The sequence below is a fragment of the Mauremys mutica genome, chromosome 2 (assembly GCF_020497125.1).
Source record: "Mauremys mutica isolate MM-2020 ecotype Southern chromosome 2, ASM2049712v1, whole genome shotgun sequence".
NCBI lineage: Eukaryota > Metazoa > Chordata > Testudines > Geoemydidae > Mauremys > Mauremys mutica.
The window spans coordinates 76,657,254-76,676,490 of NC_059073.1; the positions used below are offsets into that span (position 1 = coordinate 76,657,254).

General features: G+C 42.3%; 1 protein-coding gene across 1 annotated transcript in view; it reads right to left on the reverse strand.

The window, feature by feature from the left end:
• Positions 1-19,237, reverse strand: part of MAPRE2 (microtubule associated protein RP/EB family member 2) — a 142,589-nt gene that overhangs the window by 115,162 nt on the left and 8,190 nt on the right. The window contains exon 2 of the mRNA XM_045005974.1: positions 5,467-5,528. The gene's annotated coding sequence lies outside the window, so the exon portion shown is untranslated. The remainder of the gene's footprint in view (positions 1-5,466; positions 5,529-19,237) is intronic.

Below are 19,237 nucleotides of genomic sequence, written 5' to 3' on the forward strand. Positions count from 1 at the left end.
AAGATTCCAAAATGCATTTATATTTATTTTGATTTTTAAATTAGTCAATGTCATGGTTTGAGGAGCCTGAATCATGATTTCTGAATGTGTGGGACTGGCAACACTGAAGTACTTAATATTCAGTTGCCTGATGCAATTAAATATTGCTCCCTCAACATTCATGCTATTCCCTGGGCATTCTCCATTCTTAGTATAGGCAAGCTTCAGTTGCACTGCGGTAATGTTATCTTCTTGCAAGGCAAAATTGGAAATGTTAAAGGCAGCTACTATACTTTAGAAGACCCTCCATCTGATGTTCCCTCTACATTTCTTAAAGAACTCATGTAAGAAAGATTATGACTAAAGCAGGCTGTCAAACATTCTGTGGAGAGGATTGAACTCCATTTCTAATTATGGCTCTGTAGCAGGAGCACACATTTAGGACTATGTGCTTCCTTCATTCCACACCTGATCTCCCACAGATGTCAATGAGAAATTTGCACAAAGGGAGGAACAGAAGATAGCCCTTATACAGTAGCTAAATTTTTAGTTACATGTCAAGGTCTTTGTCACACTCATCAATATCACTTGGGGGGAAAAATATGCTCACCTTTAGGACAACTGCTATTTCAGCCCTTTGTTTCTCTTCCTATTCCCTGTGTCCCTTCTTTCTTCCCTCTGCATATCCTTCCCTGCAGCAGCTCCCAATAATCACCCATCACTCCCCTTCCATCTGCTAAAATGATCAACAATTAAATAGTTGATGATATTTTAAGTATCACTAGTAGGTTTTGTACACTAGTACAGTTTTGGGCAACCTGCGGCCCGTCAGGGTAATCCGCTGGCAGGCCATGAGACAGTTTGTTTACATTGATCATCTGCAGGCACAGATTCACCTAGTGGCTGCGATTCACCCTTCCTGGCCAATGGAAGCTGTGGGAAGCAGTGTGGGCCGCAGGGCTGTGCTGGCCGCTGCTTCCTGCAGTTCCCATTGGCCAGGAATGGCGAACCATAGCCACTGGGAGCTACGGACGGCTGTGTCTGCAAACGGTCAATGTAAACAAACAGTTGTGTGTCCCGCCAGCGGATTGCCCTGATGGGCTGTGTTCGGCCTGAGGGCCACAGGTTGCCCACCACTGCTCTAGTAAGATTAATGGGGTTAGTTTGGGGAAAATACTACCCCAGTCTTGTTTCAGGCTGCCTGCAGACTGAGGAAGAAAGCATTGCATTGGATTAGACTCTGCTCACATTTGGAAGGTTCTCTAAGAGGTAGAAACTTTTTCTAAAATGAAAACTTGTTTCTGCAAAATCTGAGTGTGCCATATTGAGTCACAAATATTTCCAGTGAGCCAGCTCTGGCAAGCAGGTTGGGTTTCTTAAACTGCTGAATCACAGAAGCAGAGCAATCGAAGATTTCTCTACTCAGACTGCAAGAGCACTTAGTCATTGCTTGAAGTATCTTTAATACAGGAATACATTGTTGAAATGGACAAAATGCAATACACTATATACCAGCTAGAATCTGGCATCCATCTACCAAAAGCCCATAAAATGATATAATCCTTACTTTATTGTCCATTTATTTTATGCATATTTTTGAATAGCAACAAAGTAACAAAATTCAATAACCGGAAATTGGTCTTATTACTATGAATTTAGGTTGCTCTATTGTAAAAAGCCCACCTTTTAAGTATTTTAAACACAAAAATATAGCAATGATATTACAATAATATATTTTGTTCATGGTGTTAGAAAATTATGTGCTGATTTTATTTAATGCAAGGTAACTAAAACCCATATATTTAATAGTTATGAGTTATAGTTAACATTGATAGCTTGGCCATCGGAATGGACTGTCATTAACTTTGAACAAAAACATACATATGTTGCATTTAAAAAAAAATACTGTGGTGGTGGTGGTGTTTTTTTAAACGAGTCAGTTGCATTGATAAACTCCTGTGGGATAGTTCCTGGTATTAGGACAGTGGGGAAAAAAAGTCACCCTATGGTTCAGAACATTTTCAGACAAGACCATAAAAGGATATTTAGGTTGTTCAATTACTAAGTAAGGCAGGGAAAGGACACTGGTTAGCATGAAGCTATAAACAAACATTCCATTCAAGTTAACTTTGTCCTTTAGGTTCAAAATTTAGATCCAAACTACAGCTCTCTTCTCATGTTAAATCAAAATTGACCATAAAATAATTGTGTCTTCATGCAGTTGTGACTGTCATAGGATGTTACCCTGCACTGACTTTTGGGAGACCCAATCAATCAGTTTCCAGAGGATGTAAATGCTGTGAAAGCGATGCATTCAGCCAAAGGATTAAAGTGACTTGTTTTAGTGACACCCTCTGGCTAATAATGAAGATGCAAAAGAAGTAGAGGAACTTTTTTCCCCTGCCTGGAAGGAAAGGCTGTGTTCCTCTACTTTTCCTGCTTTCAAGTAACTATGCATAACTTTTCTACATGCAAGCAGCAGAGCAAATAATGAAAGCCTCTTATCAAATAAATTTAGAAAGTTTTAGCTGTAGTGAAGCAAAGAAAACTTGCCAGGAGATTGAAGTTGTTTTATTGTGTTCCTTTCCTGAACAAATTCTTTTTTCTAATCCACACTGAGATGCTTTTGGCTGCCTGTACTGCTAACCAGAAAATACTGAATAACTTCAAGTTAACATGTACTCTAAAGCACCATAGAAACAGCAATGTTTTTTGTTGTTAGGATGCATTCTAAATCTATTCTTTTAAAATTCCTTGTTTAATGCATTGTATGTTTAACTGCCAATGAAAACTTTTTCTACATATCCTGGGGGAGTATTCTAAATGAAAGTTGTAAAACTGCCTGGATAGTTGAACTTCCTTCCCTATATTGCTATCCCTACAACTTTAACAATTAAACAAAAAACCCACAAACCATCATTGAGATGTCAAAGGAAGCATGAAAGTGCATCAAAATTCCATTGCATATTGATATGTGAAACCTGGATTTGGTCCATGTTCAGCTACAGTGCAGCTACCTTTATAGCAATATGATGAACCTCTGGTATTAAAAAGCTGGCGGCTGGGACTTTATTTTGATATTTAGTGTGCTACAAAGTTCCAGGGATTTTGGGAGGAAAGACTACAGAGTAGGCAGAGACCAGAGGGAATACTCTGGAAAGCTGCCTGTTGGTTGAGGGTGGGACTATTCACTCCAGGAAATCTGTATGTCCAAGATAAGTTTTATTAGGCAATGTGTAGTCACAAGCAGACTTTTGTAAAGTAGACTATATATATCCCGGTTGCCTCTACTCTAGTAGTTTTCTTCAGATTTCCTACTGTTTCACAACCACCTATGGGAATACTAGTATAATCAGATTGATTGCAGCTGTGAGTTTTAACAGTGTCATCCAGACATGTTTTGAGCAGGGTTAGAAAATATGTGATTAAAATGCTATGGCCACTCTACATAGGCACTTCCAGTGGTGCAGCCCTACCACTGTTAAAAACAAGATGCAAGTGGAGGAAATCCATTAGAATTTCTACAGCTTTGAGTTTCTCAGCTTCTTCATGGGGCCCAGATCCTTTGTTTCATCTTTGACTCATTCCAGGCCTCTTTCAGCTTCTTTTGTGCTATAGCAATTATCCACTGGTCTTAATATGAAAACTCCCAGCTTAAATATACTGCATCTCTCTTCTGGTTCCTCAAATTCTCTCAGCTCTCATCACTTCATTCTCATAGCTTTTAAAGTCTGCAGTTATCCCCTTGCAGCTCTCCCTATCATGGTTTCAGTCTTCTTTTCATAGAAGAATCATAGAAGATTAGGGTTGGAAGGGACCTCAAAAGGTTATCTAGTCCAACCCCCTGCTCAAAGCAGGACCAATCCCCAGACAGATTTTTACCCCAGTTCTCTAAATAGCCCCCTCAAGGATTGAACTCACAACCCTGGGTTTAGCAGGTCAATGCTCAAACCACTGAGCTATCCCTCTCCCCTTGCTCCCTCTCCCCAGCCCCCTGTTAAACAAGGCTCAGCTCCAATTCTTCATTTCCTAGAAACTGTTCTAATCCTAACCTATCAACATATCCCAATTCTTTGCAAACATTCAGGTCTCCGCTCCTATTGATTTGAAAAACCATTGACTGTGCATTTGTAGCACCTTTTTTTTAAATACACAAATATGTCTGAGCTGTTTCAAGATATTCAAACCCCTTAGTCAACAGCTGAACCATCTCCCTAGTTCCCTTGTGAAACAAGCCTTAACATTGTTTAGAGAGTACAGGAAAAACATGGCTCATCTTTGCTAAAATATACAACATAAATAAAATATTCTGGCAAGTGAGACATGCCCTATGCCCCCATCAAAGTCAGACTTTATAAATGGTAACATTGACAGACTTTCAAGCATTGGCAGGTGAGTTCTAAACTAAAAGTTTCTGAACAAGATATGCCATACAGTGAACTGTACTCTCTGTACCTTGCCAAGAGAGACTGCATGTGTGCATATACTTTTGACAGCACCACACCGCATGCTAGAAGGTGTTCTTATTTTAATTTTACTTTAAAAAAATTATTTATATATATATAAAAATAGTGTGGGTATATAATAGTCTTCCTTTTGGGGAAAGTTTAGAATTCAGGATGTGCAACAAGACAGACACTTGGCAACCATGATACAAAAAGACAGTTAATATGTGACAATGTTTCTTTTATCAACAGCAACTTGTGTGTTCATCATTTTAAAGACTTTCAAAACATTGCCATCTTGTGGACCTACCTCTAATTGTATCATTGTTCTCCGCTGTTCCTACAGGTGAGTCAAATAATGACTGCAAATTGCAAACATGACAAATGGAGGGTTGGATAGATTAACCTAGTGTCCAATACACAAATAACTGAAAATGTACAAAGAGCTGTTCCTTATTGGATATGCATTATTAACCATGTACAGTAACATTTGGTCTAGCTCTCTTTTCCTCCATTTAAAATTGGGAAGGCTGCATTATTTAACTGGTAGAGCTGATAACTCAATGAAGTAAAATGAGCATTGAAGAGAGAGCATCAGACAGTTTTCCACCAGAGTTCCTGAAGCAGGAGAGAAAAGGAAGAGGAGAGAGAGAAAAAAAGATTCCTCTCCCATCTTTGGCTTCCCTCTTTATTAACCACACCCTCCCCCTTATTCCCTACACATTTGCAATATTTTTTCTGGAAGCAATTTTCATTGGTGCTGCTAGCTGTGAATATGTTACCATTAATTTGTATTGCATGGATACTACCATTTAAAAAGGCAACTTATTCTGACTTGTACCTATATATTCTTGCATGCTGGATCTTGCTGCAAAGGAATCTCAGTAACTACTGTATACTGAATGTCACCCAACTGTTGCTTTGATTTTGTTTATATTTTTAAAGAGCAAGTCAACACTGAAGTCAATACCTCATTACTTTTAACGTCAGTCACAACATACTGTACATTTTATCACACCACAGAGAGAAATAAAACACTTACTTTGAGCATCCAAGCACTTTCCCTGGTTGCCGGAATGAAGTATTCCTTGCAGCAATTTGGAACTAGAAGGAAAACATGACAACAATTAGCTCAGCAAGGAAATAGGAAAAAATAATGAATAGTCTTTGTCTATATGGGATATGCAGCGATGCAACAACCATGTCTGTTCTAAAAACGAAACAAGAGGAGAAACCCTTCCTCACAATACCCTAATTCAGCTGAGTTCACACAATAGCACAGTGTCTGGTATAACTGCACAACAGTCATATGTGCCTCCTAGATGATAGGAAATCTGTTAGGTCTCTTGCACTGCCACATTCAGAGTTTATTCATAGTTGCACGTCATATTTCTGCCCCCTTGATTTTGCCAGGCTTTTCTGAGCAAGAACATAATCACAGTAAATTTATGAGCATTCCACCAAACTGATCTTCCTGGCTATGACCCACTTTAAAAGAAAAATAAAAAATCTACTATTGAGCAGCAGGGCCAGCTCCAGGCACCAGCATTCCAAGCAGGTGCTTGGAGCGGCAATCTGCAAGGGGCGGCAGTCTGTGTGTTTTTGCCCCCAAGCAGCGCGCCGAATTGCTGCCGCGGATGGTGGGGGCAGTCCGCGTGCTGTTAGGGCAGCATGCGCATTTCCACGGTGGTGACAATTCGGCAGCAGCTTCTGTCTTCAGCTGGAAGACAGAAGCTGCGCCGCCACGGACAGCTGAACATAGAAGCTGCCGCCGAATTGCTGCCGCCGCGGAAACGCACATGCCACCCTAATGGCACACGGACTGCCCCCACCATCCGTGGTGGCAATTTGGCATGCTGCTTGGGGCAGCAAAAACAGTAGAGCTGGCCCTGTTGAAAAGCATGTGTAATGCAGACAGGTAAAGCTATATTCTTGCTAATGCTACATTACGATGCAGTGGCTTCCCTTAAAAGCTTTCCAGTTTTACCTTATGCAGCTACATAACATTACCTCAGCTTATGTAAATGTTTCCTATAATATACTTCCCTATACACAAAGAAGGCAATATCTATGGTATACTGCAAATACTGATATAACATTATTTAATTACTTAAGGCAACTGAGCATCTTTTGAAGGGGACCATTGTATGATTAATTTTTTTAATATAATCCAAGAACACCTTACAAAAACAGTTAAGTTGCACTCTTATGACTCAAAGTGGACTTTAAAAAAGTTATTTCATTTTCTCTTCATAAACTAAAAGCATGAGTGTTGCCTGTTTAATGGCATGTGCTGTTGAACACCACCAGCACGCTAACCATTATAAATGAAGTGTGCATTCTATAAAGATTTTTTTGTAATTGTATGAATCAACAATCTCAAATTTTCTGCTCTCTGGACTGCAGACTTTCACTAAGTAGTCCAGTGCAGGTATTTTATGAGATGGGGACCTGTTTTGTAAATCATTTGCCTATTAAGGCACCTACCTATATTAACGCCTTCTACTCTGGTAAGCATGTTGGGGAGACTAACAAATGACTAGAGGGTGGAGAGGAAGCAGGGACATAATCAAGAAGAAGGGAAAGCAAGAGAACTTGCAACAGGAGATGGATGCTTTTCTATCTAGTTCAAGTTTCATTTTGTTAATTTAAGAATTTCAGAAAAGCATCTGCAAAAAATGAACCAAGCATGTAAGAAAAATAGTCAGGTTAGAAACTCTTGAAGGCAGGAACTGTCTTATTTAACATTTTGTAAAGTACTGCATACACATATTGGGCTTTATAAGAACTTACTGCATTTTTGAAGTATTCCTGAAAAAAAATCCAATAATTTAAAAAAAAAAAAAAGTGAAAAAAGGAATAGAACGAAGGGATAAGAAGGCAGGATAGACAAAAGGAGGAAAGTCAAGAAAAGGAAACAGAAGAGAGGCAGAGAACACAATATACTGTACCTCATGGTTCTATATCCCCTACATTTCACTACATTGCTGTGTTCCACAGCTGTTCATTACGGGGCTGAGAGGTGAGGTTATGCAGAATGCTGTTAACCAAAGCTGGGTGAATAATGGACTTTTTGGTTTGGTAGCATTCAAAAAAAAATGTTTAATGCTGTGTTGAACCAAAACCAACATTTTCCAAATTTTTCAGCCAATTGAAGAGTCAGAAAACACTGAGAGGGGCCACAGAATACTTTTTTTGACCAAACTCAAAATTGTGTTTCAATTTTGGGCATTTTAATAAAAGCAAAAGACCACAAGGGCTTGTCTATATGAACGGTTAGTGCATTGAAGCTGGGGTGTATGTTTACCTCACACTAGCCTGCTGCGCACTAACTGTCCATATAGCGCATGGCAACAGGGTCCATAAGATCACTAGTGTGCTTTGATCTATTCCCATTTCAAAGCAGAGTAGATCAAAATGCACTAGGGAACTTTTAGTGTGGACTGTTCATGTGCATCAGGCTAATGTGAGGTAAATTTACACCCTAACTGTTCATATAGACAAGCCTTAGATTCACAAAACAGAAGGGAAGGTGCCTCTCTCTTCTGGTGAAGCAATTCCATGTTGCATCAATAGTTACTCATTGGAGCAGGGATTTAAACTTGGGTCTCCCAGATGAGTGCCCTATCACTAGGCTACAGAGTCAGGTCTCACTCTTTCCTGGCCCAATGACTATTCATTGTCATCATGAATGACTAAATTATTCATGAATTCATTGCCATTCATAAAGTCAACCAAAACTGCATTTTTCAGAAAAATAAGCTATTTGCCAAAAAAATTCCCCTAGCTCTACTGTTGATGCAATTTGAATCAGGAGGCATCTTTTTCATTTGGGCATGTATTTTTAAAGAATTTAATGACTCAGGAATAGGTATTTTCTTTTGAGTTTCAATCCCTGTGTTCTGCGTCTGTGCCTCAGGGGACTGGACACTTCTATCCTATTAAGCAGATTTTTTTCCCCAAGCACTGGGAATTTAATGCTACATGATGCAATTCTTACAACAAATTGTAATGTGAAAAAGACAGGAGCTCTGCATGCTAGAAAGTTTCCTCTCCTGGCTTTGAATGTCTTCACAACTTTTTGCAAAAAGAAACAGGATATAAATACAATTTTTAGAAATTGGAAGGGAATTTTAAAGGGGCCAAAAGTGTCAGACAGTCACTGTTTGCACAATGAATGAATGACTACCCCAGCCACAACAGGTTGCAGAAATGGATAAATTCAGGGTATGTCTCACTTCAACAAAGAGATGTGATTGTGGCATGTGTAGACATACCTGAATGAGTTGTGATCTACAGTAGAACCTCAGAGTTACAAACACCAGAGTTACGAACAGGGGCGGCTCTATGTTTTTTGCCGCCCCAAGCACAGCAGTGAGCAGCCTTTGGTGGCGTTTCTGCGGGAGGTCCGCTGGTCACGCAGATTCGGCAGCGGCTCTGTGGGTGATCTACTGGTCCCGTGCCTTCGACGTACCTACCACCAAATTGCTGCCGAAGCCGTGGGACCGGTGGACCTCCCACAGAAACGCCACCAAAGGCTGCCTGACTGCCCCCCTCACGGCAACCAGCATGCCGCCCCCCCCCCTCCGGCTTGCCGCCCCAGGCTGCGCTGGTGCCTGGAGCCGTCCCTGGTTACGAACTGACCGATCAACTACACACCTCATTTGGAACCAGAAGTATACAAGCAGCAACAGCAGAGCCAAAAATACAAATACAATACTATGTTAAATGGAAACTACTAAAAAAAATAAAGGGAAAGTTTTAAAAAATGATTTGACAAGGTCAGGAAACTGTTTCTGTGCTTGTTTCATTTAAATTAAGATGGTTAAAAGCAGAATTTTTGTTCTGCATAGTAAAGTTTCAAAGCTGTATTTAGTCAGTGTTCAGTTGTAAACTTTTGAAAGAACAACCATAACATTTTGTTCAGAGTTACAAACATTTCAGAGCTCTGAATAACCTCCATTCCCGAGGTTTTCATAACTCTGAGGTTCTATGTAATTAGCTAGCTAAAGTAACAATAGCAGCGAAGCTGCAGCAGCATGTGCAGCTGCATTGGCTAAACCTGCTTGCCAAGGTACCCTGGTTATATACTTGAGTAGCCACCATCTGTCTTTACGTGGCTTCACTGCTATTGTTACTGAAGGTGTCTTTGATGAAAGCTAGCATGAGTATGTCTATATGTGCTGCAATCATACTTTCGACAGCAGTGTGGACATACCCTCGGTCATACCCATGAAGTGTGAACTAGCAAACATACTGCTGTATGGGATCATTTTGCTGGCTACAAGATAAACTGGTGAAGATTAACTGGACTATCTCAAAACTACAAATATTATGGGAGCAGGGTTCTGCACAGGTAGAATAGCACTAGCAATTGTAGGAATGGAGCTGAATTCAGTGTTTCCTTCAATTCCAAAAAGCCCACAAAGGTATCCTTGTTGACTCAGATCAATTCACAGGAGAGACACTGACAGAGTACACATCTGAAAATTCCAACAAGCATGTGGCAGATTTTTCATGCCTCTTTCTGCCTTAGTAATTTAAAACACATTTTTGATCCGAATCTTTTGATTCTTTTCCCAAGCCTTGATTTCACATTGAGCATTGGCATGAATAAAGGCTATAGGCTGCTAAAAAGTTTTCCTCCTCTTGTTTACAAAGCCACCAATAAATCTTCTGAGTGATCAAAAAGAAAAGTGTTACACTCTTAAATTCAGTCTTGTCCTGCTGAATGACTTAATAGGCATAGAAGAAGGACAAACATGCACTGTTCCTCATAAGTGGCTAGGGTACGCTCACAGCCCTTACCTCTAAGAGGCATCAGATTTCATCCTCACAGAGCAGCCAGCCAGCTCTAACCCTTGGAATAGAATTCCCTTTTGCTGAGCTCCTCCAAGATGGAGATGCATATAGAGATGATACATGGATCCAAGACCTTGGCAACTATGAATGAAGATCCCATCTGCGCTCTCATGAAGGCTTAATTCCCTTCCAACGCCTTATAAGCTTCCTATCACTTTCTGTAAAGGCTTTATAACACCATAGCTATCTTCTAGCTGGGAGGGTGCCATACATCTGGCTTCAGAGTCAGTTAATGTAATTTCTGTTACTACTAGTATGACAAGTATTGCCAGCCAATACACTAAGTATCTATGTAAATGGTAGGCCTAACAGTAGTAATTGGGTAGATGAGATTTACAAAGTGTGTCCATTTTGCATTATTGTTAATTTCTAATTTGGTAGCACAGGCTGCCACACTTTCTGTAACTGTTATTTCTTCCAGAGGTTTTTTCCCTTTGCCACTTTTTTAGCAGGCAATGCTACTTTTTGATCATGAGAACAAGTCTCTCCTCTCTTTTTGTTTGGTACAGAGAAGTAGAAAATGTCCGTGTTTCAGTTTCTCCTGTCACAGTGATTAAAGTCTTTCCTACTTGCATTTTCAATGTGTCTGATATCTGCTGGCTTCTACATCTTGCATGCGATCACTGGATGAGTATGTTAAGCATCTGTCAGTAAGTCTGCTAGTCTGGTACTCCTGCACAGAGGTTATACCAACGGAACATGTTTTGATCTGTTTTTACCAGTAGGCTGTCTGCTATTTTTAGAGTTGAGTCTTGTAGTAGAGTAGTCACCCCGCTCCTGCCTAAAGGGGATAAAGTAGCCCTGGAGAGGGCTGCAGCAGGGAAAGCTAGGCTGATGGGGAAAAGCAGCCACAGCTGTGGTCAGCTTAATCAGGGCCCAGCTGTCCCTTATAAGAGGGCTGTGGGCCAGAAGAAAGACAGACTCTCTCTCTAGCTTTGTGAGAGAGAAGGACCTGGCTGCCTGGAAAGCTGAGGAGGGTACCTAGGGTGGAGCAGTGCTGGGGAAGGGCAGAGGGAGCTGGGGAGCTCCAGCCTAGCTAAGCCCCAGGCTGCAGGCCGAGTTAAGGGTTCACAAAAGGGTACTAGGGCTGCAGAGGGGCAGCCCAGAAAAAGGCAGATGAGTGGTTTACAAACTGCAGTCTGCTTCAGGGAGCAGGCGTTAGATGATGACTGGCAGTAGCCACTGAGGCAAAGTGTGGATAGGGGGTTCCCCTGGAAGGGGAGACCCACATTGAGGGGGTACTGCGGTGGGCAGAACCCCTGGGCAAAGGGCCCTGGGGTCCGGGAGGGACACAGGGCCAGCGGCAGGCGAGACACTGGCCTGCAGAGGGCACTCTGGGCTGGAAAGAGTTAATTCCCTGGATGATCAGCAGGAGGCGCTGCACGGGACAGTCATTGCACTGCCACAGGTCTAGTAATCTGAGTATGAATGAAGTTGATCAGACTTCTGGGTCATGCATTAGTGCTGCTTACCAACTTCACGCATTACTTCAGAACCCAAGCGCCTGTCATCACACCATGCTGGTGTTCCATGAGTTGAACAATGAGGCAAAAAGAGTGAAATCTGAACCCACATTTTCCATTGAGGAGTGCACTGAGCTACTACCTTGAGGCTGAACTGAAGCTATATTTTAAACTCAAAACCAAAATTTACTAGATTTAATCATTCCATATTAGACTGTTAGATGTGTTACAATTTGGAAAAGTAACCATGACCATTGCACAGGACAGGACCTGGAGATTAGTGATAAGGTGGGGTTAAGGGCATGAGGCACATCAGTAACTAGGAAATAACCTGCACTTTTATTAGAGGATGGCTGGCAGTAACTGCTATATCTAAGGATACTATTTCCATTATATGCCCCTTTGCACATACTCAGCTTTACAGCACAGCTTTGCTGCTGAAATTTCTCAATCTCTCTCTGTGCTATAAGTAGCTTTTTTTAAAAAAAAGGGAGTATAAGCAAAATTCTGTAGGTTTTTAATTTGGCAGAAGTAAAAAAAATTCTCAGTCTTTCCCATTTAAGAAATTCTACTGACACTCTAAGTCACAACTATTGCAAAAACTACTACAGTTAGAAACTTAACATGAGGAGAGTCTAATGAGAATTAGCAATTAATGGCTCTGACGTTACCAAAGTTATATCCTTCAGAAATCGGTTGCTGAATATTGAATGATGGAAAATTTTGTTCAAAGATGTGCTGTATTCTTGGAGATGCATTGTAAATTAATTCACAGCAATAGTGTGCAACTTTCAAAATAATTTTGATAGATTTAATGTTCCTATCTTTAGAATTACTAGCCTTATTGAAGCAAATCAGTTTGGTAGACTTAAAGGCAGTTATTTAAGTATTTGTAAGCAATTCCTTGAGTCACCTTAAGTCATACACTTCCAAATATATCATAACATGCATAGACTAGGAACATGCATAGGTTTAGTTTGTAATTTTAAGATACTAGGCCAATTTTTCACCAATGGTTGCATATTAAGATTACAAGTATGTAGTTTACTGGTAACAATGAAAAGCACTAATTGGCTTTGGCTGTCTGGTGTGTTATGGAACTGGGGACTTGTTTCATTAACTAATTTTAAAAAATTATTCAAAATATTAGGGTTGCATAGTTAAGCACTTGTGGTCCTAAAGAGTGACTATATAAAAATGCCACCATTGTACTTCAGAGAGCTGCCCACTATCTGCATCTGGAATCATCTTCCCTACCCAGTAGATGGTCTTGTGGTTAAGGCACTAGACTGATACTCAAGACATCTGGATTCTATTGCCACCTCTGCCTCAGTCTTCCTGTGTAACCTCTGTGGACTGTGGCAGCGTTCCGCTCAAAATCGGCTTGCGTGCCGTGTTTGGCACGCGTGCCGTAGGTTGCCGACCCCTGGTCTAGATAATACTTAGTCCTATCATGAGTGCAGGGGACTGGACTAGAGAACCTCTCAAGGTCCCTTCCAGTCCTTCGATTTTATGATTGCGTGATTCAAATTTTGCTTAGTCTGTTAAAGTTAAAATATAAACACCAGTCTAAATTCTATTTCTTAGGTAACCAACTTTTATCTCTATGCCTGCTACTTAGATAGATTTTCAGTGATTTTTTCTGTAGTTAATAAATAGGTTTTATATTTTACTTAGAACAGTGCGCTTTGGTTAAATTGCTAAGGCAATCTCAGCTCAGATTACAATGCCTGATGCATGTCCATTTTCCTCTGAAGAAGAGGCCAAGTAGGTAATGAGCTTACACTGGCCAAAGATGGTACATTGCAAAGATGGTACAGTTCTGGGGTGTAGGGCTGGAGTTGGGGAAAATTGGCTGAAGCCTCTCTATTGATGGTTCATGAATGGCTGGGAGATCACTCACGTAACTCAGTTGGGTGTGTCCCTGCCTGTGGATGTCTGTGTAAGTGCAGTGCCTGCCGGAGGCTTGTAGCCTGACATCAGCATCACCGTGAGAGAGCCAGCCCAGGTTGGTGGGTTTGGAGCGCTCAGTGGTCCTGCAGTCCAGGTTGCATCCTGGGAACCCCATCACATACATCTACCACAGTTTGGGAACCACTGCTCTAGAACATGCAACCATATTTTTTTCTTGACTGGTAATGCTTATCAAACAAGCTGCAAATGCCTTATACGTATCAGTGCCATCATTTTGCCTCAACATGTCAGTCTATTCCTCCTCAATAGAAACTGTCAGTTTCAATACTTCACTACCAAAACATTTAAGGTTTGTCAGCATTCATCTCTCCAGTTCACATGACAAAAAACATGTGAACTTGAATTTCCATAATACAAAAAAATCCACTACATTAAGATTTTGAATGATAAGATACTTAAATTATCCCAGAATAGGAAAGGACATATGCAGCCCCAGAAGACTTATTTCTAATACACAATAACTTACTTTAAAAAAAAAAAAGCATGTTGTTTTAATTCATATAAATGCTACTATTCCTTCTCTTCCATCAGTAAAATAGAGACCCAGGTTTTAATACGATTATTCTAACAGTGTCACTATTTGCAGAGTTAGATCCTCTTCCCCGCTGCCCTCCCGGCATGTGGCACATATGAAATACACATTGATATAAAAGTAGTTCTCTGATAGCAGTGGAAAAAGTCCAATAAATTTAGGAATTTAAGTTGATGCTTCTCCTTTCAAAAACTGATTCTGTACGTTTGGAAACCCAAGCCACAGATATTCAGTACTTGAGTGGAGAGTCTGTTCCAGAACATGAACATCTATATCAGGGGTGGGCAAAGTACAGCCCAGGGGCTGCATCCAGCCCTTCAGACATTTTAATCTGGTCCTCGAGCTCCCGCCAGGGAGTGGGATCCAGGACTTGCCCCACTCCGTCGCTCCAGCCGGGGAGTGGAGTTGGGAGCTTACCTCGCTCCATGCATGCCATGGTTCCATGCAGCTCCTGAAAGTAGCGGCATGTCCCTCCTCCGGCTCCTATGCATAGGGGCAGCCAGGGGGCTCCACACACTGCCCCCACAGCTCCCATTGGCTAGGAACTATGGCCAATGGGAGCTGCAGGGGCAACACCTGTGGACAGGGCAGCACGCAGAGCTGCCTGGCCACGTTGCTGCATAGGAGCCGGAGGAAGGACATGCTGCTGCTTCTGGGACCTACTTGAGGTAAGCGCCACTAGGAGCCTGCACCCCTGACCCCCTCCTGTGCCCCAACCCCCTGTCCCAGCCCAGATCCCCTTCCTGCCCTCCAAACCCCTCAGTCCTAGCCCGGAGTACCCTCCTGTACCCACAACCCCTCATCTTCTGCCCCACCCCAGAGCCCACACCCCCTGTCCCCCAACCTCCTGCCCCATCCTGGAGCCTGCCCCCGCCCCCCGCATCCTGAACTCCTCATTTCTGGCCCTAGTCCACAGCCCACACCCCCAGCCGGAGCCCGCACCCCAACCCCCAATTTCATGAGCATTCATGGCCCGTCATACAATTTCCATAGCCAGATATGGCCCTCGGGACAAAAAGTTTGCCCACCCCGGTCTATCTGGTAACATGCACGAAGCACAGATATCACGTGATACCAAAGTGAGAAGATCCATCTATGGAAAACACATTTATGTTCATATATTTTCACCCATTTTGTTTTGTTAGTTTTCAAAGCACAGGAATATATGCATTATAAAATGCTATAAAAACTGTGTCCACTGGTCTTTAATAGCTCTCCATGCCATGATATGTTGCTTCTCATGTTCAAAACACTTCACGGCACTCAGTTTGGTTGAGCTCTCATCTCCCATTGATTTCATTGGGAATTGGGTTAAGTCCCTACATGATTTGCTCAACACCATGTGCAAGTTATCTTTAAGGCTGGGATTAGGATTCAGTCCCTCTTTCAGGCTCCTGCTTTCCTAGGACTTCAATTTTTATAATGTGGTTATTAACTATTAGTGTGCCAACGTGACTAAAAGATTTGTAGATATAAAATCTACAGTGTATATAGCAAGTGGATCGGGGTCTCCATCTCATTGTCTACATGCATCTGGTAAGATACCCTTTTTGTAATTCTGCCAGTTTGGTTGCAAAACTATCATGAAGCATTTTTCTTTAATTTGTGTAAAACCTCTGATAAAGACAATCACTGAATAATATATTTCTCTTCACAGGTGTTATTCTGTAAATGAATATATGTTTAAGCCTCATGGGGTTATCCATCCACTAATGGGGTGAAACAGTGAGGTAAACAGTGACAATAGCAACTAGGTCTGAAAGAATTTTATAAGGTTTGCTTTATTAAAAAAGTGAGACCTAAACGTAAAGTGTTCCTTTAAATAAAGTTTCCTTGCATAATATATAATGCTCACTTATTTTCTGAGAGTTTTTATATGGTGCTCATCACCATAGTTCCAAAGCACTTAATTATGGCAAATTATCCTCTTATTCACAGTTAATAAGAGAACCTAAAGGACTCTTGGCAAAGAACTTTCAGAAACTGTTGCGTTTTCCTCAGAAGTACTGAAATATTGGAAGAGCCTGTTGCGTTCATGCTTCCAAGGACTTGCCACCAAACAGTCGATGTAGTTAAAATGTGATCATGTCATCATTCTTCAGTGAGAAACAGCACAATAATTGAATCATGTTACGTGCTAGAATATGAAGAAGGTGAATGCACAGAACAAAAATATGACTGATTAATATAATTATAGGGAATTAGAAGAGTACAACCATACCTATGAAAAAGGAGGGACTGCTGAGATACTTGAAAAGTATTAAGGTTTCTACGTGTATTATTTGACACTCTCTTAGCTGTTTGTACAGTCCATGCAGGGGCGGCTCCAGGCCCCAGCACACCAAGCCCGTGCTTGAGGCGGCATGCCGTGGGGGGCGCTCTGCCGGTCGCCGGCAGGCGGCTCCGGTGGACCTCCCGCAGGCATCCCTGTGGAGGGTCCGCTGGTCCCGCGGCTCCGGTGGAGCATCCGCAGGCACGCCTGCGGGAGGTCCACCGGACCCGCGGGACCGGCAACCGGCAGAGCGCCCCCCGCGGCATGCTGCCGTGCTTGGGGCGGCGAAATGGCTAGAGCCGCCCCTGAGTCCATGCAATTTCTTCCGCCCTGCTCTTCCAAAATCCTCAAATAAGCCACTACATTGAAAGTTAGAACTATTAAGAGATCTAGTCTATCCCACTGCCAGTGGAAGAAAATTGTTTCTTTGAAACAAAGGCTGCAAGCCCAGCAGTCACGATCAGGAGCCACCCAACAATAAACCAGTCAATGTGAGAGCCATGACGAAAAAGAAATGTTCATAACAGATTCCAGTTTCAATGGGATATCAAACATTAAGGGACAGTTTCTGATGCTCTCTGTCAGAAAGAGTAACAGGTTCCAATGATACTAACTGAGCAATAAGATCCTAAACACTGTGAGCAAGGGTACCACAATCTAGCCCCAAGCTAAAAGGAGTTTAAAATATCCTGCGAGAGTCCCTTAAAGGACCCCTGCAGTATGGGGTAATTAAAAATCAAACTCCACCAGGCAACATAGTTTCAAATGACCATTACATTTATGAAATACTGATCAGTCTGTTTCTCATGAAAACCAGCTTGCATAACAAGTCATACCAAGTCTACAAGTGACAGAGGTTGCAAATAGACATTAACATCTTAGGTTGGAAACTACTTATAATAAAAAATGCCTTATCTGAGCTCTCAATTCTTAGACAGGATACGGGGAGGAAAAGTTAACATAAGAGATATTTCTCAAGCCTATATCATAAGGTCAAGAACTAATCTTTGCATTTTTATTTCCTCCATTGAATTCAGTGGAACATAGTATGATCTACGATTCAAGAAGCAAACACACAAGGAAGTGGTTAGAGTTTTTCTAACTCATTCATAGGGAATACTGTGAGAGATCAGCACTCCTTCCAGCCCTTCTGTGTGACTTATTGTTTTGACCGACAAAAAGCGGTACCAGTAGCTACTAGTTCCTTTCAAATAAAGACAAATGATAAAGCTACTATCAGTGAGACAAACGTTTCTTGTTGTCCAGCAAATCCTCAATTCCATAAGCCACATAATAAGTTCCCTGTCACTGGAGAACCGCATTATAGTATTTCTCTGTCTGACCATGTTCATGTGTCACTTGTAGCCCCTGAACCACAATGAAGAGTTTTACTGCAACAGAGCTGATACATCATTCTAAATATTAAGGTTTTGCATGCAATACTAGTCACAACATAACCTTTCACTAACGTGGCCTTCAAATTTTTGACAAATACTCTTCATAGGTGTCTCTGTTTAAGGAACATTTCCCCAGAGAGCTGGGTGACTGGCTGGCATATCCATTTTTAGAAATTTTTATCCAGTGATATTCAGAGTGGTACTAAATATTCTTATAGCCTTGTTTAACAGTGTTGATGCCTGCTTTCCATAAGATGCTACAAGGCTGAACTTAAGGATTCTGCTTTGTGATAGGAATATTGGCTTATTTTCATGGCTCGGAGATGGGGAAAAAAAGATACTGTCACCAGAATTAAAGTTTAAAAAAAAAAATCACAATTCTAGTGCCAGTCTGCAACACCACAAGAGATGGGGGAGGTTGGCTGATGTTAATCTGGCACCAATCTCCATAAATTTCTATGACTGTCTCAAACACTTCTTCAGGGAGAATAAGAATGTCTTCTTAGTTTTTCTGTTGCTGTTCTCTAGGATACTCCTAGGTATCTTTGGTTAGATACACAGGACTCTGAAGTGAGAGCACATCATAAAGTAAAAGCCTCTCCAATAGAATGACTGGTCCAATGATGTGACCAGGGAAAATGCAAGAGTCCTCTTCTCATGCAAGTTGTGGGTGTAATAGTAGCACAACAGGGGTGAGCTGCAGCGGGTTCGCACGGGTTCGCGGGAACCCGTTGTTAAATTTAGCAGCCATTTTAGAACCGCTTGTTAAGGGCTGCTAAATTTAACAAAAGTTCCCGCCCACTCCTCTCCTGCTCCGCCCCCTTCTCCTCCCCCTCCCCTGCTTCCCGCGAATCAGATGTTCGCGGGAAGCCTGAACAAGCAGCATGGAGGCAGCCAGCAGGTAAGCTGGGGCGCAGAGGGGGAGGGGAGGTGCGGCTGGCTCAGCAGCTCCCAGTCCCAGACCACGGCTCCCTCCAGCCCAGCGCCGGCCCGGGGAGTCGGGCCCCACGGCGCCGGTCGTGGTCCTGGCAGAGTGGGCCCGGTCCCCAGGCAGTGTGGTAAGGGGGCAGGGAGGGGGTGGGTTGTGGGGGGGTGGATAGGGGTCAGGGCAGTCAGAGGGCAGGGAACAGGGGGATTGAATGGGGGCAAGGGTCCTGGGGAGCAGTCAGGAAAGAGCAGGGTTGGATGAGGTGGTGGGGGCACTCAGGGACAGAGAGAAGGGGTAGTTGTATGGGGTAGGGGTTCTGGGGGGCCATTGAGAATGAGAGGAGGGGTTGGGTGGGGCGGCAAGGGGCAGTCAGGGGACAGGGAAG